Source organism: Pelobates fuscus, chromosome 10, assembly GCF_036172605.1.
Source record: "Pelobates fuscus isolate aPelFus1 chromosome 10, aPelFus1.pri, whole genome shotgun sequence".
Taxonomy (NCBI): Eukaryota; Metazoa; Chordata; class Amphibia; order Anura; family Pelobatidae; genus Pelobates; species Pelobates fuscus.
Window position 1 is genome coordinate 142,670,765 of NC_086326.1, and position 10,089 is coordinate 142,680,853.

The following is a 10,089-nucleotide window of genomic DNA, read 5'->3' on the forward strand; positions in this document are numbered from 1 at the left end:
ACAATCTCTGGATCTGAACTTGTGTTTGGATAGCTTTTTTTATATATAAAGTTCCTGTTATTATTGGGTGTAGAGGTTGAAATGTATATTCTGCTATTTATGTAAAATCTTCAGCTAGCAATTTACCATGAAATTTTGTGAATATTGCCGTTCTTACTGTACCAACCCATACAGACATAATAAACAGTATTTTCGTACCATCAAAAAAAATAATCTATAAATAAGCTTAAAATCCAGCACCAGGCCAAGTCATTCCCAATCTTTTCGACTGCTCGCCCGTCGTAATGTTGTCATCCTCTTTCTGTACGCGATCCAATCAAATGTTCCTCATAGAGGATGAACAAGGATGGGTCTTCGCTTAAAATGTAAGGTGAGGACTATGAAGAGAAGTGTGGGCTTTGCAATGGAAGGAGGTAGGGAAGGAGGGCACAGTTACAGAAACTCATTAGGTTCAGTGCAAGCGCAAAGCATGCTGACGTCGGACACCGTTTGTGCCCAGAACTCACATTAGTCCGTATGAAATAGATGTCTGATTGACTGCGTCACATGTACCAGAGGTGTAACAGGATCCCAGAACACATGTACAAATATCTCTGTATAGGCAGCGCTTGAAGCAGAAATGCTGCACATACAGATTGCTTGCTCCATGACAACTTCTAAATGCAGAAGTAGATATGGAGGTTGGAGTAACCCTGTAATTTTTCTGTACCTATGTTTCAATTTTATATTGTCTGTTTCTATTAGACATGTGCAATTAGTTTCGGTCCGAATGTTAATTCGGACGAATTTTAGCAATTCGGACATTCGGGTACTTCCGAATTGCCGAATGGTTGAAGACCCAAAATTCCAGAATTTCCGAAGTGCTGAAGTTCCGAAGTACAGTATTGCCTAAGAACTAATATATTTACCCAGTGGAAGAATGAAGAATGTTACACTGTATACAATGTTAAATAAAAAGTATACAAACATAGCCAGGTTTCAGCTGTAAGCATTTGCAACACTTACAACAATTAAGTAACATACATTCATATAAAATGTAAGTTACTTAGCCAGTCATGTAATGACAGGAATGAATAAGTAGATAACTCCCTAATTCCCACGGTATGAGGGAGCTATCTACTAAAAGGCTGAAAGACCTGAATTGGTCTTTCAGACAAATTTACTAATACTAAGTAAAGGTTACTTAGTATTAGTAAATTATGCCCCTACTCGCTATACTGCGAGTAGGGGCATGTCTATTAATAAATAACCCCCCCTCCTGAGCCCCCACCTGTGCTGCGCGACCTATTGCCCCCCTCCCCCGGCTCCCACTCCTGAACGGCGGGTGGGGGCCCTACAGTAAAGTAAGGGGGGGAACTAATGTCCTGGCCCCCACCCCTAAGCGGTGGGTGTGTGTGTAAATAAAAACGTTACCCCCTCCCGGTGACATGGGGTCCCCAAACCTCTAGTCACCCCCTCCCCCCCCAAAAAAAATTAACTCCTACCTACCCCCCTCACCCTAAAAAGAATGAGGGGGGGACTTTTAACTAAGTACCTGTAAAAAAAAAAACATAAAACTTACCATTTGATGTCTTCTTTCTTCTAAAATCTAATTTTTTTCAGCCCCAAGAAAGGCCAAATAAAAAATCCATAATAACCGACGCACTTTTTAAAAAAAAAAAAAAAAAGAGCGCAATTTTTTTTTATCCATCTTCACCCATGGAGGGCTTCGCGCAGAAGGCTTATAAAGCCTTGCCCTGCCCTGCATTTAGGCTCAGAGCACCCTGATTGGTTGGTTTAAGCCATCCAATCAGAGTGCTCTGACAGGTAAATGAAGAGACTAACAGAGTGCTCTGTGTCATTTTACACAAGCTGCTCACTGTTTAATAGACATGCCCCTACTCACGGTATAGCGAGTTGGGGCAAAATTTACTAATTTACTAATACTAAGTAATTTTTACTTAGTATTAGTAAATTTGGCTGAAAGACCAATTTAGGTCTTTCAGCCTTTTGGTAGATAACTCCCTAATACCGTGGGAATTAGGGAGCTTTCTACTAAACGGCTGCAAGAGAAGTCCCGAAATGCCGAAGTTCCGAAATGTTGTAGTGCCGAATTGCGGAAGTCCCGAATTTCGGAATGCCTAACCGAACCCAAAATTTTCCCCATGCACATGCCTAGTTTCTATTCATTTTTTGCTGGAGTTGACTGATATCAAATGATGTGTAATGGTTAGCACACTGGACTTTGAATCCAGCGATCCGAGATTAATTGGAACCTAATTTAATAAAAAAATAAGTGGAACCTAATTTAATAAAAAAAATAAGAGAAATAAAGTGTAATATCCTGGTGAATGTGAGTAATTGTTTTACTTTACTGAGAGGGTAGTTGATGCATGGAATAGCCTTCCAGCTGAAGTGGTAGAGGTTAACACAGTGAAGGAGTTTAAGCATGCGTGGGATAGGCATAAGGATAAGTCCAGGGACTAATTAAAGTACCGTATATACTCGAGTATACGTCGACCCGAATATAAGCAGAGGCCCCTAATTTTATAGGGTGGGAAATGCAGCAGCTACTGGAAAATTTCTAAATAAAATTAGATCCCAATACAATTACATTAATTGAATATTTATTTACAGTGTGTGTATATAATGAATGCAGTGTGTGTGTGTGTTTGTGTAGTGTGTGTATATAATGCAATGTGTGTATGAATGCAGTGTGTGTATATAATGCAGTGTGTTTGTTTGTATAGTGTGTGTAAACTGGGTGAGGGGAGGGCATTTTTATTATTTTTTTTATTTTAATATTATTTTGATATTATTTTATTTTAATATTTGTATTGTTTTTTTATTGAATTGTTTTTTGTCCCCCCCTCCCTGCTTGTTGCCTGGCCAAGGAGGGGGGCTATGTGAATCCCTGGTGGTCCAGTTAATGGGCTGTGCAGTGGGGGGGCAGGAGCAAGCTGTTACCTTTACAGCAGCTCCAGTCAGCTCCCTTCACCTCCGTGCAGCTCCCCTGTCTGCTCCGTTCTGCTCACACTGTATGTCTCGCGGTCTGCGTGCCAGGAGGAGTTACCGGGCAGTAATGTAAGTTGCCATAATACATGTCACGATTCGGGGAACCCAACACGCTAATACACACACACACAGAAAAGGTGCAGTACCGGACCTTAGAGTGGCCGGGCTGGGCACACAAAGAATAGTCAGGAGACAAGCCGAGTAAGGGGAACCAGAAGACAGAATAACGAGAAACAAGCCGAGGTCAAAGGGTAGGAGAAAGTCACAAAGTCAGATTAACAAGCCAGAGAGTACGTAACCAGAAATACAAGTTCAGTAGCATTACTAGCAAGCAAAGACCACAACAGGGCAGGGAGGAACAGGAAAGGTTAGTATTTAAACCATAAGGTTAATTCTGATTGGATGATTTCCAATCAGAATTAGCAATCACACGTGGGAGGTATCTAGACCTCCCACTGTGATTGAGGCACTGTGCCTTTAACGCCGGGTCAGGTGACTGACCCCGGCGTGTAATATATTGGTCGGTCTCCCAGCGTGCAGCGCCATGCATGCTGCCGCTGGGGGACGTGGAGGAAGTCGCGGGCGGCATCCGAGCCTGGAAGGATGCCGCTCGCCGAACCCACGAGGAGGAGGGGACTGCGAACGGCTGGAGGGTGAGTACTGCGAGCGGATTGCAGCCTCCCCTCGCAGCCGCCCGCGGGATCCCAACAATACAGACACTCACTCGAGTATAAGCCGAGTGGGGTTTTTTCAGCACAAATGTGCCGAAAAACTCGGCTTATACTCGAGTATAATACGGTATTTAGAAAATTGGGCAGACTAGATGGGCTGAATGGTTCTTATCTGCTGTCACATTCTATGTGTCTGTAGCTTCTGAAAGCATTTTAAATTCGTAAAATAAATAGTAATTGAAATATATTCTCTCTTTTATATTGTTGTATTTTATAAATCAAGGCACTAGCCTCCTGATACTTTCCATTACCGGTTGACAGGATTATGTGCTATCTGATGAGAATTAGACATGTGCAATTCGTTTCGGTCCGAATATGAATTCTTACGAATTTCGGGAAATTCGGACATTCGGGTACTTTCTGAAGTGCTGAATTGCCGAGGCCCCGAAGTTCCGAAAGTAAATTATGCCCCTACTCCCTAATACCGTGGGAAGTAGGGAGTTATCTACTTACCGGCTGCAATAGAAGTCCCGAGGTGCCGAAGTTCCGAAGTCTTTAAGTGCCGAATTGCTGAAGTCCCGAATTGCGAAAATCCAGAATTTCGGAATGCCGAACCGAACCGAAAATTTTCCCCATGCACATGCCTAATGAGAATGGTTAGCTTGTTAAAATTTGACTACAGGTTTGTTACAGTTGCATCTGAGACCGATCTGTTGAAGATGAGATTTCGAATACATAGAGTCATTATATGAAAAGAGAGGTGGATGTCTGTGATCAGCAAACATATTGGGGGAGATTTATACAATTTGATTTTTTTGTGTGAAATTTATAGGAATACTGTAGCAATACAAACCTATAGTGGATTAAACAATAAAAATACTTAGATAGAAACATACACTAAGTATACATAGTGTATACTGTGGTAACCAATGAATAAATGTCAAATATATTGGTACACTCACAGATTACAGAGCTGTGCCAGGCTCTGTATATAGCGCCCAAGGGTGCGTGGCACGGCTCTGTAATCTGTGAGTGTACTAATATATTTGACATTTATTCATTGGCTACCACAGTATACACTACGTGTTGTTCTTTTTTTCCATTACTTTACTCGCATACACAATTCTTTCAAGGATCTTGGATGCAAAAGGCAGTAGCGAAATAGGACGATAGTTGGATGGGGAGTTAGGGTCAAGATTGGGCTTCTTTAGAATTGGGGTTACAGTTGCATGTTTGAAGGGCGATGGAAATATACCAGAGGAGAGAGAGAGATTGAGAATTTTAGTGAGAGGTGGAGAAAGAGAAGAAGACAGAGTACGGATGAGATGGGAGGGAATTGGATCTAGGGAGCAGGTGGTGGGGCGGGAGGACTGGAGCAGAGCAGAAACCTCTTCCAATGTAGCGGGTGCGAATGAACATAGAACAGCAGAGGGAGTGAAGTTAGGGGAAGTATTGCAAGGGGGAGGAGAAAGATGAGAGATCTCTTCTCTGATTGTAGAGGTCTTGTCAGTGAAGTGAGTTGCAAAGTCTGAGGCAGTCAAGTTCGCAGGTGGAGGAGGTACAGCAGGGTGAAGAAGAGAGTTAAATGTGTTAAATAGTCGTTTGGGTTCGCGGGAGAGTGTGGTTATTAGGGTATTGAAGTAATTAACTTTTGCAGAGCCCAGCTGTATGAGCTCAGCAAAAGAATTATAGTGGAGAAAGTCAGATGCACAGTGAGACTTTCTCCAACATCGTTCAGCAGTTCTGGAGCATTTTGGGAGGTATCGAGTGAGCTTGGTATGCCAGGGTTGTTGTTGGGGGGGCCTGCGGCATTTAAATGTACAAGGTGCCATGATGTCTAGTTGAGAGGAGAGGGTGGAATTGTAGAAGGAGGTTGCAGAACTAGGACAGGTGAGGTTTGAGATAGGTAAAAGGAGAGTTTGGAGATTAGTGGAGAAATGCTCTAGGTCAAGACATTGGAGGTTTCTGTGAGAATGATGTTCAGATGGTGGTGTCAATTGGGTCTTAGGTATGCCAATGTCAAAAGTCAGCAGATGGTGGTCAGATAGAGGAAAAGGAATATTGGAGAGATTAGAGGCAGTACAGAAGTTGGTGAAGGCAAGATAAAGAGTGTTTCCTGCTGTATGGGTTGCTAAATTGGACCATTGCGTAAGGCCAAAAGAGGAGGTTACAGAGAGCAGACGAGAGGCATCAGTGCAATTAGGGTTATTGATTGGGATATTGAAATCCCCAAGTATAAGGGAAGGAGTGCTAGATGAGAGGAAGTGGGGAAGCCAGGAAGAAAAGTGCTCAATGAATAGTCTAGGATAACTGGGGGGGCGGTAGATGATAGCAATTCTTATATATCATCCACATATGTCTACATGTGCATAAGTATTTTTTTCTGATTCATAGCACTCTAGTTGTTTCACAGGAAGGGATGTGTATACTTAGTGTATGTTTCTATCTAAGTATTTTTATTGTTTATTTGCTTAGGGTGTTGGGGAACACCTTTTCACATCCACAACCGTGTTAGCACTGTGAAAGCGCCATTCACTTACAGAATTTTGATTACTCTGTTTGGATTAGTTTGCCACTCCATTTGCAGTAAAAATATATTTGTAAAAAGCTTTTACTTACCTTTCTTCCAGTGCCTAGAGTACCTCGGTGCTGCTGGTCTCTCTGCCTCCTACGACGTCACTGTGGAGATGTCGTATCCGTGGTGTTTGCCCAGTTCTATGCTCCCCATGGGAGACATGATGCACATACTCAGTGAGCGCTGTGCATGCATCCAATTAAATACTTCTTGTAGGAAAGCACCGGATTCGATGCTCTTCTGTGCGCTGCAATTGGTGGGTGAGTTATACGCATTTGCTGCATAGGAAGCCATTCTAGTGGCTGTAGTGGCATTCACTAGAGTATTAATCCAATGTTTTGACTTGAAGGGTTAAAAGTACATTTCAGATTTTAGAAGTAAATAGCTAAACTGAAACGCAAGTGAACCTTATAGTGTGCAAAATTATAAAGATCCCACTGGATCCTCCATAGATGCTGTTTTGTACGTGAGAGTAGTGACAACAGCTCATGGCAGATGATGTCATTAGGAGCCAAATAAGCACAAGGAAAGCCAGGCTAAGGTAACTATTCCTCCCTAAGTTCTCCCCACCTAAAAGCAGGGGAGGTTAGCTTAGCATAGTCCAGAACAGCAAAAATAATAACCTGTCCCATATCTTGGAGGAAATCTTTCCTTCAAAAACTGGAGTAAAGTAAGGAGTCCGACCACAGATCTAGTGAATAGAATTCTTAATCCAAGTTAGAAGACTAGATTAGTACTTGTGGGGCGATATTGGCTTAGCTCATTGGTAGAGAACGATCAGTTGACATTGTCAGCCAGTGAGCTAAGCCCTGCAAGGTTTAGCTCAGGAGAGCTAATGGAAGTTCCTGCTTAGAAACTTCTGGCTCTGTGATGGTAGCGGAGGCTGAAAGCAGCATAAATTAAACAGCATAAGTTCAAAAACTGTTTGACTCCTTTCAAGAGGGGGGAGTGGTGGTGCCAGGGCACTCCTTAAATTAGATAAACTACAGCAAGCTGTAGTGGTCATTGTGCTTGGAGTGTTCCTTGAAGAAAATGTTTGCAGCAAACTGAGCTGGTATAACAACATGTTAAAAACCTTAGATAGGGCATAGAAGGCAGAATATTCTACTGCCATGAACTGGCATGTGAATTCTTTGAATTGGTGGAAAGGGTGAAGGTACTGCTCAGAAAATAAAAGGTCAGGGTGATAGATACACTGACTAGAAAGTGAGAAGGACTGAGGTCTGGTAAGCAGATATGTTGACTGAGTTGGACTGAGCAACTTAGTAGTAGAGATGGACCAGAAGGAAAATTTGTATTCATTGTGTACAGCAGAAATGTGATCATTACAAAGATACGAGTGACCGCAGTAGTCTAAGCATCCCTAATGCTTCCGGCAAACAAGCACTTGCGTTTTTGTTTGTTTGTTTGTTTGTTTTTTAAACATAGAACATGTGGGGAATGTTTACTAGGCATCCAAGATTGAGAGTACTGGGGCTTGAAAAAGAATTGTACTATGAAGAACCAAGGCTTGGTTGCTATAGTATTGTACATGTCAGCGCTAGTAGGTGATCAATGATAAGCTAAAATAAATGCGAGAAAACTAAACAGCGACAAACAAGAGTCAGGAAGTAAGAATGTCTCCTGACTTGGGCATATAGGCGTAGTGAAAACTCCACCTTCAGTCCTCCATGTAGGGTTTATAATAACAAGAATATCTACAACAAAGAAAAAAATAAAATAGTGTGATAAGGTCAGGTGGGAGCTTAAAGGCTATTAAATTTTTTTTATCTCACCCTTTTTCTGTGGCATGGTATGGGAGATACATTAATCCATAATCTCCGTAAATGAGAATATTTCATGCAATCAATAAAACAAGGAGTGTACATAGAACAATATCGGATCTCTGAAAAGTATAAGCATGCATATGGACTCAGTACTTGGTTTGGGCCCCTTTTGCAGCAATTACTGTCTCAATGCGGCGTGGCATGGAAGCTATCAGCTTGTGGCACTGCTGAGGTGTTAGGGAAGACCGGGATGCTTCACTAGCGGCCTTCAGCTCTTCTGCATTGTTTGGTCTCATGTCTCTCATCTTTCTCTTGGCAATGCCCCATAGATTCTCTATGGGGTTCAGGTCAGGCGAGTTTGCTTGCCAATCAAGCACAGTAATCCCACGGTCATTAAACCAGGCTTTGGTGCTTTTGGCAGTTTTGCTGGAAAATGAAGTCAGCATCCCCATAAAGCTCGTCTGCAGGAGGAAGCATAAAGTGCTCCAAAATCTCCTGGTAGACGGTTGCGTTGACCCTGGACTTAATGAAGCACAGTGGACCAACACCAGCAGATGACATGGCTCCCCTAATCAACACAGACTGTGGAAACTTCACACTGGACTTCAAGCATCTTGCAGTGTGTGCCTCTCCATTCTTCCTCCAGACTCTGGGTCCTTGGTTTCCAAATGAGACGCAAAAGTTGCTCTCATCAGAAAAGAGGACTTTGGACCACTGAGTAACAGACCAGGACTGTTTTTCTTTAGCCCAGGTAAGACGCTTCTGACGTTATTTGTTTTTCAGGAGCGGCTTGACAAGAGGAATACGACATCTTAAGCCCATGTCCAGGATCCGTCTGTGTGTGGTGGCTCTTGATGCACTGACTCCAGGCTCAGTCCACTCCTTGTGAAAGTCCCCAACACATTTGAAGAACCTTTTCCTGACAATTCTCTCCAGGCTGCGGTCATCCCTGTTGCTTGTGCACCTTTTTCTTCCACACTTTTCCCTTCCTCATAACTTTCTATTAATGTGCTTTGATACAGCACTTGGGAACATCCAACTTCCTTAGCAATTACCTTTTGAGGTTTTCCCTCCTTATGGAGGGTGTCAATTATGGTTTTCTGCAAAACTGTCAGCAGTTTCCCCATGATTGTGATTCCTACTGAACCAGACTGAGAGACCATTTAAAGGCTCAGGTGTTATGGCTTACATAGCTGATTAGAGTGGGACACTGTGAGCCTAATATTGCACCTTTTCACAATATTCTAATTTACTGAGATTGTGGATTTGGGGTTTTCATGAGCTGTAAGCCATAATCATGGCACTTATGACAAATCACGGCTTGAACTATCTTGCTTTGCATGTAATGCGTCTATCTCATATATTAGTTTCCTCTTTTACGTTGCATTACTGAAATAAATTAACTTTTGCCCGATATTCTAATTTTTTTAGTATCACCTGTATATTCTAATAGTTTTTTATGCATTGTTTTAACCCTGGAAATGTTCTCTGTGCTATAAGGCACTTAGATAAGTATAAAGTGCTTTTTAATATTAAGAAAAGCAACTTCCACACATTTGTACGGACTCCCCGATGCAACTATAATCTAATAAAAACAACCACTATTGAACAAATAAATGATAATAGTGAAAAGTGCATAGCGCTAAAAATGATGACACTTACCCCTAAAGGTTAGGGGATGAAAAAGTAGTTGAAAATAACTGGATGGGATAATAGAAACAGAATATAGTGTGATCCAGTGGGAACAAGTGGCGATAATATTTCATAATAGGAAGCACTCACGTGGTTTAGAACCCATTAAGGACCAGCTATTATCACATCCGCAGTTGTGTACTTTAGGTGACATCCTGTCAGGGTTTCTTTGCTGTTTTAAACAGCAACCCTTTTCTGTTTCAGTGATTGAGTTTTCAGCTGCAATTACTATGAGCTCCTTCTGCTTGTTGCCACGGTTACTCACCTGTGAGTAGTAATCAACCCTGCTGCTAATCAGTTCTGCCTATTTAAGCAGCTAAGCCCAGAACCTCCTTGCCCTTGCGTGGTTTCCTGTTTCCCAGAAGTCTCCTTGTTCCTGTGTTTCCTGTTT